This window comes from Gavia stellata, chromosome Z, assembly GCF_030936135.1.
Source record: "Gavia stellata isolate bGavSte3 chromosome Z, bGavSte3.hap2, whole genome shotgun sequence".
NCBI lineage: Eukaryota > Metazoa > Chordata > Aves > Gaviiformes > Gaviidae > Gavia > Gavia stellata.
Window position 1 is genome coordinate 87,828,542 of NC_082637.1, and position 24,697 is coordinate 87,853,238.

At 39.7% G+C, this 24,697-nt stretch overlaps 1 protein-coding gene across 1 annotated transcript in view; it reads right to left on the bottom strand.

Annotated features, from left to right (window-relative positions):
* MCTP1 (multiple C2 and transmembrane domain containing 1) overlaps nt 1–24,697 on the bottom strand; it is a 281,602-nt gene that overhangs the window by 12,980 nt on the left and 243,925 nt on the right. The window lies entirely within an intron of this gene.

The following is a 24,697-nucleotide window of genomic DNA, read 5'->3' on the forward strand; positions in this document are numbered from 1 at the left end:
GTACTCCTATCAAAAGGCTTCAGATCTGGTGATGGATACATGGGTAAGTTATTATTTTATCATTTTCTGAGGGAAATGGAAAGAGGTCAGACAACCAGCGTTACCTTAAAGCTGACTGGGGAAGTGCAATCATGAGGTCTACCGGACCTGGAAAGGTGCATGGGGCGACCTGAAACTGGCCTCCTCCATTAAGTCTGTAATGAACTGAGAGGGTCAGGTTGTTTTAACTGCTCTTCCCTCCTGAAAGCTGCCACTTGTGGAGTACCATAACCATCTGGTCTTGCCACTTCTTAAATTGAAAAAGTACAGGAAGACTCTTGGAGACATTAAAACCTTCAGTGGGACCTTAACGATTTAGAAGTTTCCACCCTTCCAGTAAGCCAGCTCCTAACTCTTCAGACTTTCAGTTATTTTAAGTTGGGACTGACGGCATGCCAGGAGACAGGTACCAGCATATGTTCTCCCCTTAGCATCAAGAAAAGAGAAGGCCTGGCTGGTACTCATACCATCCGGAAAAGGAACCGTGGGAGCAGGCTTCCTTACAGCGCTGGCACAATTTCACATCGGACATCGAATCCCAGGGTTACGTAGATAACCAGAACTCAGCTTTTAAACCGTGGGCTTCACTTTTGCCCATACTACCTGGCACCACACCTTCAGTGACAACACTTTTAAGACACTATCAGTTGTTTACAAATGCTTGATATGTCATCTCTAAAGTCTACCTGCTAACATGGGTCTTTACTTGTGCATGGAGAATAGGTCTGAAAATAATTGCTCATGCCCAAATGGAAATCAGAGTGACGATTTTAAAATATGGGGAAAACCACATAATTATTAAAAGAGTAGGGTTTTACAGAGAGAAATGGCATTTGTGGTCACAATTATTAAAGAAAGAAGCAATAAAATGTTAATGCCTAAGCATTCCATATTTAAAACAGCAGAAAGTAGGCACAATAGAAACCATATAAACACGTGGACGAAAATACTGAAGATTCACTGTTTATGAAGACACCATGCCTGTGAGGATGAATATTACAACAATCTGTTCTTCCTCAAACATACACTGAGAGTTGATAAAAATCATTTTGAACCGTCTGTGACTTTTTGGCACTACCACCTATATAACAAATTAAACTTTCTCGTGTGTAATGAACTGCTGCAGTGCTAGAACATAAATATAAAAAAATCAGAAAAAAAGAAGTCTAGAGTGACAATAATAAGCCTAGGGAAAAAGATGATATTGCAAGCTTTCTACAAAGTGGAGAAATAACACTTTAATGGCAATTCTTCTGTAAATCCTTACTAAATGGAGAATTTTTTGCCACTGCTTTTTGTTTTCTCTTTCTCCCTACTACATTCCACAGAATTGCCCAACGCTGTTTAAATCTGTTCCTTCCTGATCGCTCCTTCACTACACATTTTAATACTGTAAAGATAACACTCCAGATAAAAGATAGAAACATGAACCGAATAGAGCCAGTAAATGGAGTGAGATTCCGTTTCAGAGAAGGGCCATCTAGTGGGGGGAAACAAAAACTTAAATTTTCCTTGCATGATACCTTTTAGGCCAATGCTAAACCTTTATGAGGTGTTCACTTCATAAATACTGTAAGCAAATACATTACTTGAAAAAGGTGGAAGCTTGTTTGTTCATGGTGATACATTCAGGGGCAAATGCCAACAATGCCAAATAATGCCGTGCCTTTCTTGACATTATTTTGGAAGGAAAGTTAAAGAATTAAGGCACTGTGGGGTTAAGCATTGTGGTCATGAGAATCCGCCACGTGCATGTGCATTATGTTCAAATTTGAAAAACCTGAAATTTTTATCTCGACTGCCTCTTTTTCTCCCCTTCCCCCTGTTGTACTATATTTAAATAAGGGAAGAGAGAATTTCTTAATTTATGCAAGACAAAACTACACTGGACCTTGACAGTGATCTCATTAATATTCCTCTTGTATCCTGCCACATTGATGCCGTCCGACAGAGGCTGACACAGAAATCTCCGTGTATTGTCCATCAGTTGTTTGCAATAGCTAATTTCACTAGAACACAATCCTGAGGTTCTACTAATGGACAAGATTTGACCATGATTTTGTAGTTGAATTTATAAATTCCAGTGGTTCTAACAGCATTTACCCTCTATCATCTAAGCTGAATGCAAAACTGCAATTAACAATGTGCTCGTTAATGCAACTCTTCAAGTTCTGTGATACAAATGTGAGGGACAGATGACAAATTTAAAAGTTAAATCTCAAAGCTCTAGTAATCTTAAAAAGGTAAGGAAAGACCCTGCTAGTTCTATTGGAAAGAGTTATTTTACATAAGAACAGCCCTGTTATGCAAGAGCCTGGAAGGATGGTGGGGTGAAAAGAAGTCATATCAGCTAGTATAAAAATTATGCATCCAGGTGGGGGTGAGAGAAACTGACAGAGAAATCAGAAAGGGAATGCTGAAGGATTGCGGTTAGTGAAATGCCTTAATTTTTGAGACGCTTATCTAAATCATAACCACACATTTTTGTTGTCCACTCGTTACCAATAAGGGCATCATCAAAATAATATAGTGCTCTGTTTTGAAAGTTTAGAGTAGCCTCAAAATTTATCTTTCAATAAATGTCTATACAGCTGTCACTGGTTGATACAAAAGGAAAATTATGGAGTTCTGCTGGAGCTACAGTCATTTAAAATTTCAGTTGTGGTTCTGAAATACATTGGCTTGAATGTAGCAGCTGTAAAAGTTAATTTGATGTTTTAGTGCATGTAGAACATAATTTTCATTTTTTCCTTGAAAAGATTATGATAATGATAAACAAGGTCTTGGGCAGAGGATAAAGACTAACTGTTCAAGTTCAACTCCATACCGAGCTAGGACACTATGTCTGCACTGAAGTCTGCATTTAGATTTACTTTACTGTCTCTGGAAGTGTCCCAGTCCTGTGTTGACAGCATATTATGGTCTTATAATTCTTATGTAAGTAAGTCATTCACCTCCACAAACAGAGGTAATGATTTTAGACTAATTTATCGCCCAGACCTAGCAAGCCTAAGAGACAGCAGCTGTAACTGCTTCTGCTGCCAAAAGACCTCCATCTCCAGCGCAGGACTACGGAGGGTACCCTCCAGTTGTCACCACCACTATAACAACTGACACCACAAGAGCCAGCAAAAGGAGTCAAATACTGATCTAAAAGACGATTCAGCACTCCAGCCGTGGCTTCTATTTTAGAGTTAATATGAACAATTCTCTAGAAGTGTTCTCCTGAGGAGGAGGAATGTGGTCTTCCTCTCGCCTTCTCCTGTACCGCTACTCTGGGTTAGACACCTAAACCGCCTGTGAGTGAAGATCGGTGACAGGAGTCCTATACCTCCCTCCTTGGATTACCAGGCTAAAATATCCAGCTCCTTTTTAAGCAGGGCTATCGCCCTGATGTTTCTCTCTCACGCTCACTGCTATTAACAATACGTTTAGATCAAACACATACAAAAATAATTTTCTATTTCAAAATTCATGGGATCATGCCTTGGACTGCTAATGTTCCTGGTTCACAGGAATTAAAAGGGATTTCATCCCCTGAAATTTCCATACCCAAACAGGCACACACAGTTTCAGTACTAAATTACCTGGGCCTGGTCAAACAGACTGCTGAGCAGGGGACTACAGAAATTGGTATCACCTGCTGCCCAAACTGGGCTCTTTTGGAACAACCAAGCCAAACTTTTTTGCTGCTTTGGATTCTAGTGATTTAAGTTGCTATGAAAAAAGGGAAACAAAATCATTTTCTTGGGGACACTATTAGTAAAGAGCAACTGCTCAGAGAGACTTGAAAACAACAGGCGAGATTCTCAGCGGCTGCATGTTGCCACCAAATCCTGAGGTCAACAGAGCCCAGAGGGTTTACACCAGTTGAGGACCAAGTCCTAAAATCTGAAATACTTGATTGCTGTCAAGTGCTCAATGATTAGGCAAAATTTCTCTTAAGGAACCTGACTGGGAGAAGGACTACATTAATCCTAATGCTCAGCTAAGCCGGCAAGTATAGGTTATCTGAAATATTTCATTCCAAACATCAATTTATAGCAATCAAGACGAAAATAGTAACATGTGAGATCTGGGCAACATTCTCCATATGACTTGACTGTTCAAAGAATATCATCTTGGAAGCAGTTGGGGATTGAATTCCGAAGTAGTGAAGAAGATGATGGTCAGAAGAACCATGAGCACTCAAAAATGAAAAGCACAATAGCATGATCATGTCACTAGCTCTGCTGCTTCAGCTCAGAAGAAATCCTACCATGTCCAGAGCAAGAAAGACTAAGTAATATTCCATATATACATACACATTTCAACTAGCTGCTACAATAATTCAAGGAATCTATCAAATATTAATAAACTGAAGAAAGAAAGAAAGCCTTTCAAAACCACTCATTTTTCACATAATTACCCTGGATAAACGTTCAAGCTGTGCTTTTGGAAAATTACCTAGTGTAGAAAAATAGTTTGGCATTTGACGCAAAACAATATTAAAAGGAAGAAAAAAGCAACACCTAGAAAATATCCCTGCAAATATTCTGGGGGTACGGTGGGCAAGGAGTGATGAGTGAACTAAGAATTCCAAAGTCCTTTTGGAGAAAATCCAGAGAAAAGCCTGAAAAGGCTCTACTGCCGATTTTCTCTGTATGGTTATTTCACTAAAACGGGGAAAAAACCTCCCTCTTTGTTTATTAGGAAGTACTGAAATTTTTGAAAAGACCTAAAGCTGAGCCATCTAGTGAAGATGGGGTGGCTCCATGAATATGCAAAATCACAATGAAGGGTAATTTGTAACAATGTTATTTTAATGTCTAAGCACTGCAATAGTCTGTTCTACATTCATTTAAAATATGCTCCAGCATGCTAATGTCTCAGAAGGAAAAAAGCACATATTTATGCTGGACCACAGTAAATTATACTCTGAAAACTTTGTGTGAGGTGTTCACGTTCTGGTATTGTACTGCAGTCTACAATACCGGAAAGAAAAAGAGTAGCTCAAAGGCAAATATTTACACAAATGTCTATTTGTTTTTTAGAAAAACATTTGCAGCTAAAGCAAAAGCTTTGACTGTGTACTATATGTATATATCTGTAGCTTTACAATAAAAGACCTTGCAGGAAAAGCTACCAGCTTGTCTTTAGTCACCTTCGGCGAATTTACTTTTGAGACATGAATACAGAAACTTGTTTAGTTGAAATGATAATGAACGGAGATGCCTTAGAATGAAAAAGGAAAGCAAAGTGTTGTTCAAATTAAATACAAAATCCAGATGATTACTGTAATGTTAGAATGACAGCTGAAAAAATAAATGGCAGGAATAAAAATTTGTCGTTCTTCAGGCAATATTAACTTGACCGCTAAGTATTCATGACATAGGAAGTATACTGGATCACAGATGATACTATTTATACTAAATCCTGAAACCAAAGAACAGAAAAAAACCAGGTGAGATATAGATACCTAATTTACAGAAGATGCATAATAGGTGTTCAGTGGAATTTATCTGCTTTACTAAAGAAACAAATAAACAAAGTACTTCAACCAGTCACCATGTGACGTGCATTTCCCCACTTTACTTTTTTTTTTCATCATCTGCTAACTTGCACACTGCCTATTTAAAAACTTTAAAGTACCAAGATCCACAGATACACAAATGCTGGAGGAGGAAGGCCGGGAAACCTGCAGGGAATAATGAGCCTGACAGCAAATGTTTAACAATTCAGAGTGGATATTGGGCATTAAGCAAATGAATGAATGGGACTGACTCTAGAATGAGCAAAAGGGGCACCCAACAGCAGTTAGCTTGAAAAGCTTCAGAAGGAGTTGGCATTCAACACATGATGAACCCCTGTTGGAAGTGGACCCTTTTGAACACAGCGTTATTTTCAGGAGAGAAAACAGGAAATTGTAAAGAGAACTGGAGACCATCTCTCCCTTCCTACGTCCCAGATCCTTTCCTGACATTTTCACAAATGCAGAGATCCATGTAGGATGACATCAGCTTCAAAGCTTTGCCGGCACCAGCTGCCCACAGAGGCATGAGCGCTGTGCCACCTCCTGTTCTCCAACTCCGCCATCGCCATCTAATTGCGGGTGTTGTATAGTGTATGATCTCCAACAAGGTGCAGTCTGTTCAGAATAACCTATTTTACTCCTGTAGGCCTCTTCAGCAGAGAAGACAAATTAGGCCTCCATATTAGGAAAAAAAAAGCTCATTTTTTCCAAAACTTTAAACTCATTGCTTATTTTAGTGACACTCAGAAAAGCAACAACGACCAGCAAGAATTCGACGACAGCTCTCTTCTTCAACTTTCAGCAAACAGTCTTTGTATTATTTATGGTCTAGTAAATAAAGTTTAAATGTTTTTCAGCCTTGGTTGCAAACTCAGTACCCATTTGCAGTCCAACAACAGCAGGGAATAAAGCTGCCATCATAAAACGTCTTTTTTCTCCTGTGTGTCTGCTTTCCATAGATTTCATTATTTCTCCTGGATCTGCACACATTGTCATATCTAGGGCACAGCAACGCTAAGTAAACAGGGAGAAGGGTTGTGAAATTTTTATCATCACTGAAACAACTGGCTGGGAGGTTATACCGTATTCATCCGTTTTCCAAAGAAAACACGGAAGAGAGCAGGTGCTCTCTTCCTCTGGAAGAGCAGCACTCTTCCAGCCTGACACTTTGAGATGAAGCACACAGACACTTGCGGTATTTAGACTTTGTGGCTCAACAGTTAGCCTGCAATAAGAAACTGTTCTGGATTAAAACAGCTTTTTGTAACGGGACAGATTTGTGTGTTATTTAGAAATACCCAGGCTGTACGACAGTTGTTTGCGGTCAAACACATGGAAGCACTGGATGGACATACGCCTGTACAGAAACAGAGTGGTCAAGAGGAGATACCCACAGAAATGAACAAGCAGAGGTCAAACAGGTACTTCGACTTCCCAGAATATTTCTCAAGCTTTCAGTGGTTCAGAAGTTTCCAGTGTTAAAGGACGGCTTTTTGTTCCTAATAACTCTCAATGGGTTTTTCTTCCATGAGTTCGTCCATGCTCATGTTGGACCTACATAAGCTTCAAGCACCCACTGTTAATGGTTCAACTATTTCTCCTCAGGTTCCTTCAGAGCTTCTGGGCAAACATCATCCAGTCCTGATAATTTGTTATTGTTCATTTTGTTGATTCTGTCTACAACTTCTTTTACCAACACTTGATTTGAAGCAGATTCTCTGTCACAATCCCTGTGGAAACCTCCCTAGGCTGTTCCACAACGAATACACATGCAAGAAATTAGGAGTAGGGCTTAAATCCAAGGCCCCCAGGTAGCTTGCTTTTAAAAGTTCTTAGTACCGTACACAGAACTTCTTAAATAATTTATCACAAATTTCTTGAAACTTTTTGGGACTTACTTAAAACCAGTCAAATCAATACTGGGAAAGCAAATGGTAATTTACATTGTTCTTAAAAGAAATCTTTTAGACTACTCCTAAACGAAAAAGGATATTAAAATAACTAAGTGAGGAGAAAGAGGTAAAAGAGCAGGTATCTTTCAAAAGATTAATAGTAAACTGTCATAAAATTTGGTACTAGAGCTGATGTTTAATGTATTTATTAATCCAGATCAAAAACAAGGAAGGTTGAGATGACGAGTTCGTAGGCAACAGAATTACTTAGGGAGGTTATGTCCAATTTCTGAGGAATATAACAAGGTTAGATGAATGACTAACACAAGTGGTTTACCTTTACCTAGCACCATTATATAACCTGATGAGGTAATTTCAGCTGAAGTAGGGAATTCAAGTTAAAAAATAAAAATCAAACAGCAGACGCAGAAAAAATGCAGACACAAGCTACTGAAATAATGAAAATTGTGTGAGGAAAAGTAAGACAATGAGCAACAGAAAGTACTAGGACATTTTAATTTACGCAGAAGATGAATGAACTTAATCAAGATATTCAAACTAATGAATGGTTTAGAGAAAGTAAATTGGGACTCTTAATTACTCTCATAAGGCAGTAGAGAGAAATGTTCCATGAACTTGAAAGGCAGCAGAGGTAAAACTGATAGAAGTAAATTCTTTTTTCCATACAATGCAAAACTCAGTGGTGGAACTCGCTGCCAAAACAGCATTAATATGAAAAGCTTAATAAAACTAATAGCAGAATTAAGCACACACATGATCATTTTCCTGTGAAATTATCAAAATAGTGGGTAGAACAATTATCCATCACTTCAGACAAAAATATGACACAGTTAAAATCTCTTGCGGAACTCAAACAAGAGTTTGAGTCAGAATAGAGAGCAGAAGTTACTATGAAAATTAAGCATATACAATAAACACATGAGCTGAAACCTTTCCTGTTTATTATTTGAGATACTTGCATCTTGGTTAAAACATGGCAGAGCAATAGTGGGAGAACAAGAAATCAATAGACAGAATCATGGAACTACCGACACTGTAGCCTAGAAAAAAATACTGAGAAATACAGTGCACTGCTTGCTAGAAAGGATTGCACAGATATGCATGAAAGAAAAGTCTCCTGGTTTTTCACCTCATCCATATAGTGAAAATAAACTTCCAATAAACTTTCTGAACAAACAGGGTCACGTAAGTGTTTTCCAGCTACAGCACTGATTTCTTCTAGAATGAAAAAAAACTTGCAAATTCTACTTTTAGCTAACCATTCCCATCCCAGATGAATAAATGGTTAATTTTACCGTGTTTTTTTCTAGTAATGGAGATTGGGGTTAAGAGAATGCGTGACACACCCATGGTTGTAACATTAGTCACTTACACCAATACTTATGTCCTAACAGCTATTTTATGTTTCCTTCTCTTGAAGTCTGCCAATCTGTGCTTTGAAATAGATTCATTTTTATTACATGGTTGTACAATAACATGTACAAAACCAAACATATACGAAGATCTCCTGCGTTTTTGGGGAGGAGGGGAAATCTGAATACCCTCAACCCAATCTCAAACTGAAAATCACCCGAGAACCTCTGCTTTACATATAAAAACACAACAGTGTTTTTCTTTGAGTTTGCTTACTTTTTATTTATATGATAGAAAAGCTCGGAAATCATCTCCCACTAGTCAGTGCCTGGAAGCTTTGTAGGAATTTCTTCTCAGTACTGATCTTCACCCTCACACGGACTCTGAGCTTTGGAGAAGCTGGCACTCTGGAGTGTGCAGCTCCCACATGCCATCCTACTGCACCTCCTTGGACCTGAAATCTCATTCCCTTTGTATTGGCTTTAGTGCTTTTGATTCCCGTGCAGTGGAAAATATTAATGTACGCAGTGGAAAATATTAATATAGTGCGACAGGGGAGAGAAAGGGAGGGAATTCACTAACAAGGCTTACTCAAAAACAGGGGAGCATAGAAGTGTGTAGTGTGCAAAGCATTTCTCTTCAGTACCTGCAAGCACCTGGGAGACTCCCCCGATGTGTTACGCTAATGCCAAGGGAAAATGAGGAAGATCCCGTGGCAACTGGAGATGACACGGCCTGACTGGGAGACCTTCCAGGTTTGTGTTTGAGATTGCTACCCACCGTAGTGAGATGGATCAAGCTCTTTATGAGTAGCAGTATTAACACTAATAAGTGATAATATTATTAATATTAATCATTAACAACCATCAGTATTAAGACTTTTTTGTTGTTTGCTGTAGGAAGGGGAAGGGGGACCTGTCAGAGCCGAGCCTGGTGGGTCCCAGCATCCCCAGAGGACAAGTCTACCTTGAAGCAGGGGGCAGAAAAACAATTAGCTGCACCAGAGACGGTGGGTGAAGAAAGTCAAAGTGCATTAAATACTAAGTAAGTTATCTATTACCTCTGAGCATGCAACATAACAAAGCAAGCCCAGTTAAACCACGTAAAATGGGCACCACTTCTCAGAACAGTAGTATAAAAAAGACAGCCACCTTCTTCACAGCTGGTAATCATCATGATTTTTTATATTTCACACACAGGCTCTATTTACCTTCCTCCGTTGTTGCCATGTTGTGTCCTTAGTTGCATTTTGTGAGTGCCTAAAAGACCCTTTCAGTATGAGGGCACCATTATGCAGAGCACTGTGTCTTCACATGCAGTCCCAGTGTCAGAATGGTTGAGATCTGCTCAATGGCAAGAGGCTGTTACTTATTACAGCCTTCCACGTGGTCATTTGTTTCCAACTTTTTAATATTCCATTTATGTGGCATAAATCCTCTTGGCTAATTCCAGTGACAGAGTTGCACTGAGCTCTTCCCTCCCCACCTTGTCTAGTATTATGGAGTAAAACAGAAGTATCTTAATTAGAAAGGATGTATATTATTAAAAGAAAGATCCAAATTATTCACCTGAAATATTATTAAGAAGCAATATGTCTCAATCTCATTCACAGCACATTTAATCTTCCTCACTGTTACTACAAACGTTACTTTCAATAAGCATTTAAAAAAACTCAGCCACCATTAGAGTGGTTTAAATAGACATCTAAACCTGTAAAACAACAGCAATAACTAAATGCTGCAAATCAAATGTAGTTTATGGTGGAAGTAATTTAGCATATCTAATCACAGTTTCAATTTTCTCCTAGAGTGTAAGAGTAGGAAGAATTATAGATAGAAAAGAGGAGGGAGAAGGAAGAAAATAAAGATTGCCTAAGCACAAAAACTTTTCAAAGTCCTAACAGCAGTTAACCTGTCTAGCGTATCATACTTGATAAACTCATGCCAGCGCTCTGGCTATGCTTCTGCCTCTGCCCTTACACGTTTTGTTAGGATAAAACTCTAAATAAAGATATTGATAGTGCCGAGAAGAAACATACAGTGTCTGGATGGTATCAACATCTCCGAAGGGAAAGAAGAGCGCTATGTGTCTCAAGGTAGTGGAGGAATATTGGAGTGCTCCCCATCCTTGACTAACCCCTCTCTAGATAAATGATGGAGAAAGCAAAGCAGGATACTACTAGAGCATAGTTGTAACAGTATTTCTGCTGTTTAGTCTCATCCTTGAGGAAATACATTGTTTTTGACTCCTTGGAAGCCATTACATACCTCATCCTTGTAAACGACCTTATTCAAAACAGAAAAAAAATGGAATACTGAAATAAGAACATGGGGTAGGATCCCACTGACTGCAGACTCTTTTATTTTATTTTTAGTGCCTTTTTAAAAGGTAATATTATACTTTCTGAATGTTTTTCATGTTCAGATTGTGAAAATTAATTCCTCCAACCCTCTTCACCTTCCTCGGAAGCTGACAGGAGGTACAGAAACTACCTTAGGTGTCCAAGTCCTGATACTGATTTTGGGGACCATTTGGATCAGAAATAATCATCATACGCTTTGAAATGGAAGCACAGATTTATATCATAATTCTAATAGTGGTGACGGGGATTGTAAATACGTGCGGTAAATCTCATGATCTGCAAATAGTTTAAGGCTTTCAGATATAAAAGTGCATTTTATGATGGGCAGCACACAGAGTATGTGGTTCTCACTGATGTCAATGGTGCCAAGGGTTCGTCATGAAGTCCTCTGAGTTTCTCTGTCTGAATATGGGAATAAATCCACATTTGGCCACTTTGTCTTCAAGCCTGTTCTACCATTTACAGAGAACAACAGATTAAAACAATAGTAATTGTCAGGATTGATCTTCTCATCAGTTTTAAAAATTGAAGTATAACATGCTTCTATCTTTCAGCACTTTTGTATTTTGGCATGACTTTTGGATAATAAATGTCATCAGAGCAGTAAGATTGTTAGATAATTCCCTTAATAGTCTAAGCATCACTTCCAAGTATTCCCCCAAAATAGTCTTTAGAAATTTAGCATGTTTTCAACTGAAATTTTCGCCTGTTTTCTGTTGCTGAAAACATTTTTAAAGGACGTCCAAAATCAAGTAGTTCTTAAACAATTAATTTTATTTCTCTCCTCATGCAGTAGGGATACAACATTTCCCTGGCATTTTCTTTTTCATTGCTAAAGCAGAAATCCCCTCCTATTCCCCTTATGCCTTTCAGCTGATTAATTTGTTCCCTCCTTACCTCTTTCCCTAAAAAGTCTTAATTGACTGCAGTCCAATTTGGTTGAATTCCTTTTATCTGTTTTCAATATAATTTTGTTTTAACCTTGGATCTTCAAGCAATCTGTTGTGAGACTACAGAGATGGGATGCTTCTGGCTGTCCTTTCCACCCAAAGGATTTGTGAACACAGATCACATCACAGGTTTTCTGAACTTCAATGTATTTTGTGGGGCTAAAACCCCAATCCGCATTATGTATTGAATTGTATTAACTGGGCCACAAATTCCAAGTTGCTGTCTGCTTATCATCTTAAGAGACATAATTCACAAAAATTGTATCTATCCGTTGGAAATGCTCTACAGATACAGAGTTCTGCAGACCATGCCCTTGTGAATTCTTCATCCATAGTCCCCACCTATCCCAGTGAAACACAAGCGTACAGCCATTTTCTTTCTTTTCTCCTCTCTGCATTCCCCGTATCTTTTCCCCTGACTCACTCTCACCATATTTGCTCAAAGAGTTACTCCACTGTGCTGCTCCGTATCAACCAGTGATTTCCTAGAACTATTAATACTTCTGACAAATGACACCATTCACAGACTCACTCCCCTGGGCTTCGGCACGGTGCTTAGCCAACGCATAGGCAATAGATAGGAGAAGAAATGTTTAAAGGAGAAAAGACCTTTCTTTCTCCACTCTAGTTCAGGACACATGGATAGACTGCTGCATGTTAACAATCTGAATTCACACATAAAAATTTCTCAGTATTAAAATGAGAATAAAGAAGAAAAGTCTAAAACATTCCTGTGTGCTTGATGTACTGCCAGTAGCACTTGCAAATGACCTGGAAGTACAATATTAAAACCGTTTCCTGTCCCCAACAAACTCCGAACAAAACAGATACTCCAGTGTCTTAGTAAGGACCTCAGTAGCTGGCTTCAAAACATGCATTCCAGAGCAAAAATATGAGGATTTGGCGATTGGTGGGAAATCAATGATTTGATCCCCAAGCCACAGAAAACAAAAAAAAAAAAGCATCAGCAAAGGAAGTTTCCTCCACTGTCCTGACAATAAATAAAAAATAAACAGTGCATTGGCAGGAAAAATAACTTAAAAACCCAATGTATTTTATTCAAAAAACTCTGTAGGGTTCAATGACTACTTTCTACCTTTTATAACTACTCCGATTTGGTCATCTGGAAAAAAAATATCTGTCTTTGTTCCACATACTTCATCAAATCTTGCATAATGTTCTACTTTTCCTTGCATTTTAATGCTGACCTGCTTTTAAAAGCAAACGGTGTTTCCTCAAACTCAACAGAGTACGTCTATCTGTGGTGACACCTGAGCTCCTTATCGAAACAGTGATTTGGAGATATAAAACACGCTGAACTTTCCCTGCATTACTCTTCCAACAGGCTCCCAAGAAGGGGTTGTGCTGTTGACTAGACCAACAGACGCAGTGACAAACAGCTGCATTACTAGCTGCATTACTACTTTTTTCGGGAGCTTCAACAGTGTAAAGCGCTGCTCTTGAATCTGCTGGCTTTTGTTTGGGGCTTTTTGGGGCTACAGCCCATGAACGAGCTGTCCCTGAAATCTGGCTGGCATCAGAGGAAAACACGGTCCTGGTCCAAACTGTTGTGGTTTCCTTCCAAAGACAGCCAGTCTGCAGAACACGGAGTCTCCAATGGTCTCTGTGCACAGGGACAAGTTCCAGTCTCCAGAAACAGAGTGTCTCCAAAAGACCATACCATAAGGTGGTCTTTCTTTGCTTGGTGAGTTATGCTCAGGCACAAAGTTAATTACATTCCTGATATTAGATAATTTTGAAAAGCACCTTAAATCTTGTTTGAAAACAACTTTCAGCAAGCCATTGCAGTTCCTCTCCTTAGTCTGCAGGCATCGATTTGCAAAAGCAAAGCAACAAAAGGACTACACAGCTGTCATCTGAACACTTCTAGTCCATTATCAAATAAACAGACAACATTTCACTGGGGAAAAAAAATCTTCAGCACTTTCAGGAAATGACATTTCCGTATTTATGCATTAAGACTTCAAAAGTCAGCATAAAACTTTTCTTAAAAAAATCACGGTGTTAGAACACATTTTCTTCTGAATCAATATATCCTGAGGAAGATGGGTGAAAAGGATTACGCAGCTTACTTAAGAGCTGTATGAAAAAATTATTTAGTAACAACAAACTGGCTTTTGGCCTGTAACATTATATAATGTAATTTCTGATAATGCAGCTTCAAGCTTCCCCTGAACAGAGCATGCAAACTTAATATTTCATTGACTGTCCAGAAACCACAACTATTACTATGCAAACCATTGCTCTATCAAAATGCATGGGTATGTGTTATACTTCAGTAAAACAGCTGAGTAAACTGTTTCTTGATCTTCGCTATATGCTATGTATTGATCTAAAAAACATTCAGGCAGCATTTGTTCTTTGAGAGTGGGAAGGAAAGCAGCCCTGGGACTTCACAGAATAGACAAGAAGATGCTTTGGTGCACATAAACATAGGCGCAAATTTCAAATTCCCCCAAAATTAAAAAAAAATCCAACCACAAATTAGCCTCCTACTCAGCAGCAGAGAAGGTATTCCAAAGGATTTCTATCTACTCCTTCCCTGTTGGTATTTAAAATTTTAATCAAGCAGTAATTAAAGGCCAAGAAACAGCTTTTCCATACATATAGTTTAAAATTGTAGCTAATAACATACACTGAAGGGATAACAATGCACTGCTGTATATCCTGAAGGTAGGAGGAATTGCACCATTCTTTTGTGTAAAATACTAAAAAGCACATCTGCTGAGCAATCGATCTGAAATTACTATTTCTGATTGCAAGAAAGCTTCAGATTAGCAACGGTGTTTTGACTTTTTCACACTGTTAAAGAAAAACAGAAAGCAATACTTTTTTAACAGAATGCTTTTTTTCTCAGAGCTCTGTGTTACCTAGATGCCATTAGATATCTGTGGCATGACATAAATGACTGGTGTCCATTTTGTTTTTCTAAACTTGTTAGCCTTCAGGACAAAAACAGTTTGCTAACATAAAATCTGTTTTTCCCATCCTGGGCTTTGTTACTTTAACACTTGAGCAGGCCAAGAAAAGATAAAAAGAGAAAGGAAACAGGAGAGAGAGAAAGAAGAAAGAAACAATAGTTAAATATGTATTAGCCATTTTTCTTATATGTTTTTTAAGACGTATGAAAATAATCCATATACATTCCTCAGCTCAATTACTTACAAATAATTTATCTGTAGAATCAAGTACATCTGTCAGTTGTGCAAGTTTATTTTTCCATGTGCTATCTCGAGATAAGCAGGTCTGTAATATTAGATTTCCACTGACATAATTGTGCATGAATTCTGATCTGATTTAGTATTACATGGTGCAAAAGGTGACACATTTTCTTTAATATAGCCCATTAGAAAAGGAAAGGAATTGCCAGTGTATGAAATCCGAGGAGTTTGATTGAAAGACTCTGGGACTTTGGGGTCAACTCAGTGGAAAAGTAACTTGCTCAACTACCCCAGGCACTAAGCACTGTGACAAGCAAACCTAATACCCAGTGTAGTTCCTCAGTTAGACAATCAATAAAAACACTGCATTATCAGACTGCTACAGCTGTATGTTAACCTATCGTATTACCTCATCTGCTCCCAAACCAGTCAAACATGCATTTGCTGATCATGCAGATAACACAGATACCACCCCTGTCCTTAAGTCACATTTAATCCTAAGCCAGAGTGCTAAAACAACCGTTTATTGATTTTCCATATGCCATAAATTCTAATTTTCAAGTCTATCTATCTAAATTGTACACCGAAGACTACATTCCAAGCGCTACTGCGACGGCAAAGCCGACCGCTCCCAAATTAATGTATGTGAGATTTAAGGTAAGCTCTGCACATTGCTACAGGGATGCTCAATCCACACCTGTTCGCCCAGCCCACCTCCGCCCGGGCTTTCGTGACCTCTCCCTGCCTCCTCGTCTTCTCCTGCCGTAGATCTCAGCATCCTTCCCTACATCCCTGCCTGCCCAACGCCTGGCCACCCTGCTCCCCAAGTTGTCTCCAGGTGTTTTTTTCCTTTATGTCTGCATCTCCTTCTGCCTCCTCCAGCTCTTGATCCCACAGGCTCCTCAACCCAGAGCTGATCCTATAAGGCTCGTGGGTGGGCATCTGTAACCTTAGTGCGTGACTCAACAGAAAAGTCAGTAAATCCACAGAAAATCCATTGGCCCCCAGCACTCGGTTCCAGCGCTTGACCTCTCATGAGTCCGCACCAGGCAGGAGCAGCAGCAGGAGGCCCTTGCCCCACTGGAAGGATGCTCTGCAAGGATACAGGTGGGACTGCCCCACTGGAAGGATGCTCTGCGAGGATACACGTGGGATTGCCCCACTGGAAGGATGCTTTGCAAGGATACAGGTGGGATTACCCCACTGGAAGGATGCTCTGCAAGGATATAGGTGGGATTGCCCCACTGGAAGGATGCTCTGCAAGGATACAGGTGGGATTGCCCCACTGGAAGGATGCTCTGCAAGGATACAGGTGGGATTGCCCCACTGGAAGGATGCTCTGCAAGGATACAGGTGGGATTGCCCCACTGGAAGGATGCTCTGCAAGGATACAGGTGGGATTGCCCCACTGGAAGGATGCTCTGCAAGGATACAGGTGGGATTGCCCCACTAGAAGGATGCTCTGCAAGGATACAGGTGGGACTGCCCCACTGGAAGGATGCTCTGCAAGGATACAGGTGGGACTGCCCCACTGGAAGGATGCTTTGCGAGGATATAGGTGGGATTGCCCCACTGGAAGGATGCTCTGCAAGGATACAGGTGGGATTGCCCCACTGGAAGGATGCTTTGTGAGGATATAGGTGGGATTGCCCCACTGGAAGGATGCTCTGCAAGGATACAGGTGGGATTGCCCCACTAGAAGGATGCTCTGCAAGGATACAGGTGGGACTGCCCCACTGGAAGGATGCTTTGCGAGGATACAGGTGGGATTGCCCCACTGGAAGGATGCTCTGCGAGGATACAGGTGGGAATTCACAAATCAGCTACTTGGCTTCACCCAATTTCTACTGAAGTTTGGCAGACTGCTGCCTCTTCCCCCAGCCAGACCTCCCACTGAGCCGCATAAACTGTCCAAACAGGGGTAGAGTTTCACAGGAATTAGGAAAGCCTCATCCTTCACGTAGCAGTCACCTGTCTCTCTGGTTATTTTCAAGTCTCTGCTAGTGCAGGGGGGTAGATATCAACAAAAATATATACTTTTTCCACACTGAAAACCAATATATTCTTCCCTGCACTTACGCTTTAAAATCTACAGAACTGTTTTAATGGAAAGTTCCCGTGACTCAAGAATCGTCTCTAAGGCTGGATTGTGGGTGCTGGAAAATAAACACATTTGATGTGTGCTGCGCAGCTGATGCCAATGGACACTGAAACCAAGAAGCTACAAAACGAAGAAGCAAGGGCTGCTTTAACCTCTATTCCAACAGAAAGTGGGAAGAGAGAGTGCAGGATGGGGGCAGAAGCTTTTTTTGGCAGAGATGAAGTTGTCCGATCTATCAGTATTCTCATACACTTCTTCTTCCCCAAAAGACATGTATAGTCCAGGGCAGTGGAGGGGAAGATGCCTGGTAACAAAACTCCTGTTGGAAAGCCTCTAGGCATCTACAGACATCTGCTAGTTGTAGCTGTATGTCCACGAACATCTGCTGGGATGGGGGAATCAGTTGCCTTTTCTGAACGGAACTTAAAGCTTTCTCAAGCAGATGATCACAGTAATTCATTTGGAGGACAAACTGTCCTGGTAAATTGCCACACCTTTGGAGTTCTTCTAGTAATTATCCATAAATGCATAAAATCCGTATCTACGAAATAAAAAGGAAGTAGAATGAAACCAGTTATACGCACTATTTGTCCACAAGCTGTATTTATGTCAAATTTACCTCTTTTTATCTGCCAGCAGATGAAACCTGAGCAGCGGCAGACTCTGCTCTCTACCACGCCGCGTTGTGTCTTTCTGGATGTTGCTGCAAAAAGCCAACTTTGTAATTCCATACCGCAGCTCTAGGAGGAGCTTTGCACTTGAATTCTTTGGGGATGGCGTCCCTCTTTTGCTTTTTCAAGATTATATTTTGCCTGGATGATCTGTCCAGCAACTTCATCACTGATCCACACATCAACATTAAGTAAACAACATAAAATCTTCTACTGACACACAGATACTTCAAACTGCACACAAAATATATGCATATTGTTTGCAAAAACTTGCAATGATGTGTTTTCCCATATTCCTATATCTTCCTCCGTAAAGCACAGCAATGCCTGATCAACTGTCCTGGCAAATTTTTGTAGCTAAGATTGCAATTCTTCTTACAAGCATTTTATTGAAGTGAAAGGCACACACCTAGCTTAAAAGGTAGATTTTCTGCTGTGCTGTGCTGCGAGCCTCAGCATCAAACCTCAGCTGAAAACCCAGACCACAACATGCCATCCATTTCGCAGAGAGCCACATTGCTCAGCATCACCTTCTCCTACAGCATCATCTCTGCTGGTCCTTTGTTCTCATTCATAGAATCACAGAATGGTTTGGGTTGGAAGGGACCTTTGAAGGTCATCTAGTCCAAACCTCCTACCACGACCATGGACATTTTCAACTAGACTGGGTTGTTCACTACTGGTTGCTTCATGTACACTGTGTCAGCCACATGCCTTGCACCAGGGACTAGGTCCATGCAGCACTCACCCTCATGCTAGCACACCTCAACCATCGCCCTTCTTCTAATAGCCTTCCAAAGTTGTGTCTTACCCATTACCATCTCTGCTTTCTCTGTGACTTAGCTGAAGACTCGTTCTGTATTAAGGGCCCTATATTTTGCTGTAGAAAAAGTTCAAAAGCCATCTCTATAAAACAGGGGTTTGGGGCTGTTCTTTGGAAGGTTAAAATGGGGCATGATGAATAAACCTGAAGAAATATTCGTGTGGCTGGCAAATACTCATGTATCGGTGATTACGTGGCTTGCTTAGAGTCACAAGTGGTTCATGGCAGTGGCTTAAACAGAACCCAGATCTCACGGTTCTGTGTGAAACTACGTTAAAAAAATCTGTTAGAGAATGAGGAATGGTCCATTCTCACCACCTTGGAAGCCTCCTAACAGAAGGATGCCTTTGGAGCTAAGGAGTAAACCAACTTGCACACGTAGGAAGGTTTCAAAGAGAACCCATCAGCTTTTGGTCATTTCCTTCAACACTGATCAATTCTCTCCCCAGAGCCACAGACAAGACCATGCAGATGTTTTCACTATGCCCCTTTTATAAAGTTAGTTTTTGAGGAGCTAGGTGAAAACAAACCTTTGCTTGGTCTCAAAGAATTTCAGTCTGCTTAGTTATATTAAGAAATAATAAGGGTAGAGGAAAAATGTAGGGCAAAATTATGTCACATTCTGAAACAGCTAACATAATTAAGACATATTCTTCATTTGATTTAATAATTTATTGAATTATACTTGGATTACTTAATAAATGAAGAACATTACCCACACTATATTAGTCACAGGTGAAAAAAACCACGTACATAGATGAGTGTAATTCATTCAACAGTTTATAGACCCACGGTCCCCCAGGGACTATCTCACACACACACACCCCTCCTCGAGTGCGAAACTTCAGATCGAAATCTCAGATTCTGATCTCACTAGTCGTCATTTTACTCCGCTAATTTTGACAGTATTTCAGGACTGCACCGAGATGAAGCAGCCCAATCTCACTAACACGAAACCTCTCAGAAGGCTGCCCAAGTTACCTGTTTTCAAAGGTGCACACTTCGACCATGAAGCCCATCCGATGCCCCAGTACAGGGCAGGATGTAAACTGCCCTTTGTGGAAGCACCTGTGCAAAGGGTCTACGTGATCCAAGGTACATCCAGGCAAAAGTGACTCCATGGCTGTGACTTTGGGGTGATCCAATGATCAGAAACAGCATCAGCTGATATTCCAGTGTACGGGTCGAAGCAGTCTACACCATCACCCCTCCCATTATGCACAATTTTGACAAAAACCACGTGCCTCCTGTCACCATCTCTATGTGAATAATGAAACCAAGCTGAAACCAAACTGCACTGAGAAGTTTGACTGCTGCGGCTATGTACTATAGACTGCCCTGCTCTAGGTTTGTTTGATAAGTACACATAGTCTAGCTAAGCTTTTAGGGGACAGCAGTTTCATATGCAGCTACAGTTTTTCGGTAGAAGCTGTTACTAGTTTTTTATTTACAGTTAGTATTTAGGTGCTATGTTCACGTAGAATTTAAGGGTGGGATCAAGCTATAGGTCAACCTATGGATTTATTAATTCTGGAATTTTCTCTTCATGCCACTCACTCCCTATTTCTTTATTGTTTTTCCACCATTTATTTTATAGGAAATAACTGCCACTATAATAGATTACAATCTTCTCTTTTATAGAATATAAAAATACAGGCTACATCAGAGTTATCTTTCCTCCTCCTCATGACCTACTCTTGGTAAAAACGCAGGGCATGCTTCTGAGACAGGTTACGAACGTGTCTTGGCTTGAAAACAAAGTTGGTACCTCTCAGTAGGGATGATTAGAAGCTTTAAAACACATTTTAATTTGACTCAACTATCTTTCATTATAAAAGCTTCTAGTTATCTCAAAACATAGTCACACTGACTGAGAACTGCAAAGAATTTTTCAAAGAATGAAAGCCAAGAGAGAGAGAAGCCGAAGATGCAAATGATTTTAATATTTTGTATCAATAAAATATTGTTACTGTTAATAAAAAGGTAAAATAAAATAGTGCTTATACCGTGCAAATTCCTCCACTTAAATCTGAAATAGTAGCCTTGACCACTGGCCTGATTCTGTGGCATGGTGAGGGCTTCCAGCAAAATGCTGAGCTGAAATTCTTTGTGATTATCTGAAATCTTATCTGGAGCTTGTTCAAAGAATAAAGCTGTGTGAAAAGCATATCTGAACTTCTTAAATGACGAACTAAAATCTTACATACATAGATTATGCACACTGACCGCTACATTATTATAACATAACTGTGTAAAAATCCTTTTGATAGCTTGTTGATAACTTGACTTCATGTAAGTTAACTGACCCTTATTTGCTAAGATACTGTGTAAGCCAGTGTTTGGAAGGGAGCCAAAAAAAAAAAAAAAGAGAGAGAGAGAAATCAGATTAAACTGTAAATCTGTGGTTGGCATAGGTTTAGCAAGCGGTACAGAACATATGGAATGCAGAATCCAGTGCTATGTCTTGGAAAAACTTGTTTTAGACTAAGGACAAATGCCTGAGCCAAACAAACTACAACATCTTTTTCAGTTCCTAAATACATAATGTGACAAAGAAACAACATTGGAAAAAAAGCGTTCCACTGCCAAGCACCACTCTGTAACGGACATAAGAAGTATACTCGCCATTTTAGTTTATTATATTGCAACTGAAGATGAAAGTTAATATTCTCCAGTAAAAAAAAAAAACATCCTGTGACCTTAAATTGACAGTCCTGTCTACCTCAATTGCAGCAGAGGGTGAAAAAAAAGTTACTAAAATCCGGAAGATTAGAATGAGACTAAGTAATACGGTAAGTGCAAATCTACCTTGTCAAACTCCTCTCAGCACTACACACTGCTATTAATAAAGTGCGTTACTCTAACTAATTACATGCGTTTGGGCATTCATCATCCTCAGTTTATTACTTATGTAACTCTGCAATTTCGTGATGTCGAGCAACGTCCCTCCACCACACATCCCGTAACCTACATCAGTGCATGCCCACACGGACCTCATCAAGTAGCCAAAAAGTTGCCCTTTCACTACGAGCAAGTGACTAATATCTAAGTTGGCTCTAAAGAAAGACACTTTTCATAATCGCCCAACAATCTGCTAAGTGAAAACATATGGATAGGCTTAGGTAAGGCCTGCCAGGGGTCTTTACTGAATGGAAAACAGGTGCTCCAGGTCTGTGCCATGTAATACCCCATTTACCGTTAAGTCCAAAGGTTACAGGACTAATAGCTGCCTTGTGGTAACCAGGGAAAGCAAAGACACTGGCCATGGTCAAACATCTGGGACATATTTTACATACTTGCAACATATGCTTCAGTTTCAATTAAAGTGAGGCTTTGGCACATTTATTAATCTTTTTACTTTTATCGCATAAGAAGACCCATTTACCTGACTTTTCTATTATACCATATGAAAAAACAGGGGAATAATAAAAACCAGAGGCCACTACCAGCTGGTGTTACAAAATGTGCATTTGTTTTCTCACAAAACTTCGTTTTGCACATAGCTTTAAGAAAACAGATATATGACTTAAAATAACACAAAGCTGCGCCCTTCCATTTTGACAAAATGATGTAAGAGGAGCAGCAGTAGTTAACACAGTATGTCTAGTGCACCAGACAGGAAAAAACACCCCGCCAGCTTCTAACAACAAACAACTCAGTCCTAAGTATGTGCTTACGTTTTACGTTTTAGCCCAGTGCAAAATAATGCCCACAGCAAAGAGCACTGAATATACATGGTGGTCCATACATGCTTATTTTAAAAAAGTGTCGTTTTCTTTTCCATTCAAACAGCATATTCAATCACGAGAACTCGAAATGTTTGCAATGATGGAGACAGCTTTGAATTCATAAAAATCAACCTAAACACCTTCTGTATAGAAAGACAGCTTTTAAATATTCAATAAAAGGGCTCACTGAATGCACATGGTAATGTCAGTACTTACTTTTATTCCACCTGGATAACTAGATCTAGAAAAATGTTTGAACTCTGGTGTCAATCTGAGAAAGCTGAATATTAGATCACAACATTGGAACCTAGAGCGATATTTCTAATTGGGTATGTTTTGCCCGGCATCTGCTAATCGCTAGAGAATTGAGGGGTGGGGGGGCTGACCTCCACCCTCATCTTCCCTTTTAAAGCAGTTTGTTTAGCAATTTCCCAAAACCAGTAAGCGGTAACTACATAGGCTGGCTTAAACTACAAGCAGTCAAGCACTATTCTTTGTGAACTAATCACAGTTATTAAAACATCCAGGATTACACACACTACTGGGATGATACTTTTGCACCAGCTCTAATAATAAAGCAGGAAAAAACGGGAGAAAATGGCCTCAAATGGATGGCAGATCAGTGTTTATCAGAAGAGAAATGATGATTCAAAGCCAGCATGTTGAGTTAAAATACAAGCTCTCCACACCTACATGACTGACCTTTGCAATAAATCATATATTTTATTGCCAGAAGTGTACGCTCATATCATTTAGTGTTAAAAACCATCACATACGTGCTTTGTAAAAGAAGGTTTTGTTACTGCAGTGTTTGCCGATTCTGAAATGATGTAGCTAACGACTTAAGTGATGTATAGAAGAATTTCACATAATAACTTTCTGTCAATTGTAAAATGTTTGAGCTGGCAATCGAATGAGGAAAATACTCTTTTTTTTATCATCTCTCAGATCTTCGGTGTTTGCTAACAGAAAAATAATCATTCAGAGGATTAACTAATCATGGTGAATTTTCTGACATTTCAAATGCTGCTGCCAGCATATGAATTCTTACAGTGGTATATAACTGTACATCTCAACTAGAAACAAAGGTCAAGGGCGTAAATTAAGATACACTGTTTTTCTCCTCTCGAAAAAAAAATATTCATTGCTTTACCTCAACAGAAGTGGGGGAACATCTGTGAAGGTCAAAATCACCTGTACTTTAATTCAGAGTTCTTGTAAAATTACCTATTTTTTCCCTTTTCTTTTCTTCCACAAATATCACCTTCCTGGTATGAAAATACCAGCAACGACAGGGATGTCTTCACTGCACTCGTCTCACCGGAAAGCCGTCCCGCCAGCGCTAGCCATTGCTTCAGTGGTGCAAGGTCATTCTAATTTCTTTTCTCTGGTTTTTCCCTCTCCCTGGGGGACAACCAATCCAAGCAGTCCCATAGCTTGGCTCAATGAGATGTGGAAATGAGCTGTTATTTACTGTGGTTGCAATCCTCAACCCAACCAGCAGCCTCCCAACTGAACCGCGTTTGCTCAAATAGCTGAATGATCTGCAACAGTTTCCTGCCTTGTCGGGCCACAATGCCAACTTCAAATCAAGTGGACGTCTATGAGAATTGTGTTTATTTAAATGTCATACAGAGTGTAAAACATTTCAGCCATTCTTCTACCAAGTAATTCTTCGAAAATTATAGATGTCAATATCCCATCTTTAACCAGTGTGGAGTTGCTATTTTTACACCGTTTTTCCCCTATAGTGCAGCCCTATTTGTAATACTGAAGACAGGACAAATTTTTGTCCTTCAAGAACAGTTGTCATTGCAGTTATCTTCACAAGCGCTATCAAGTTCCAGACAGGCTGAATTATTTTTGTTCCTGGCAGAAAAAATATTTGACCCAGCTCTGGACCAAGGAAAAAAAAAAAAAAAAAAAAAAGGCAGGATTTATAGTCCTCTATCCTTTCCTGCAACACACTGTAGCATTGTTAGGATGATAAACAGCTCTGTCCAATTTTCTGGACTAAAACACTTCAACTCCTTTTTTAACTGTCTGTAAAAACAGTGTCATGT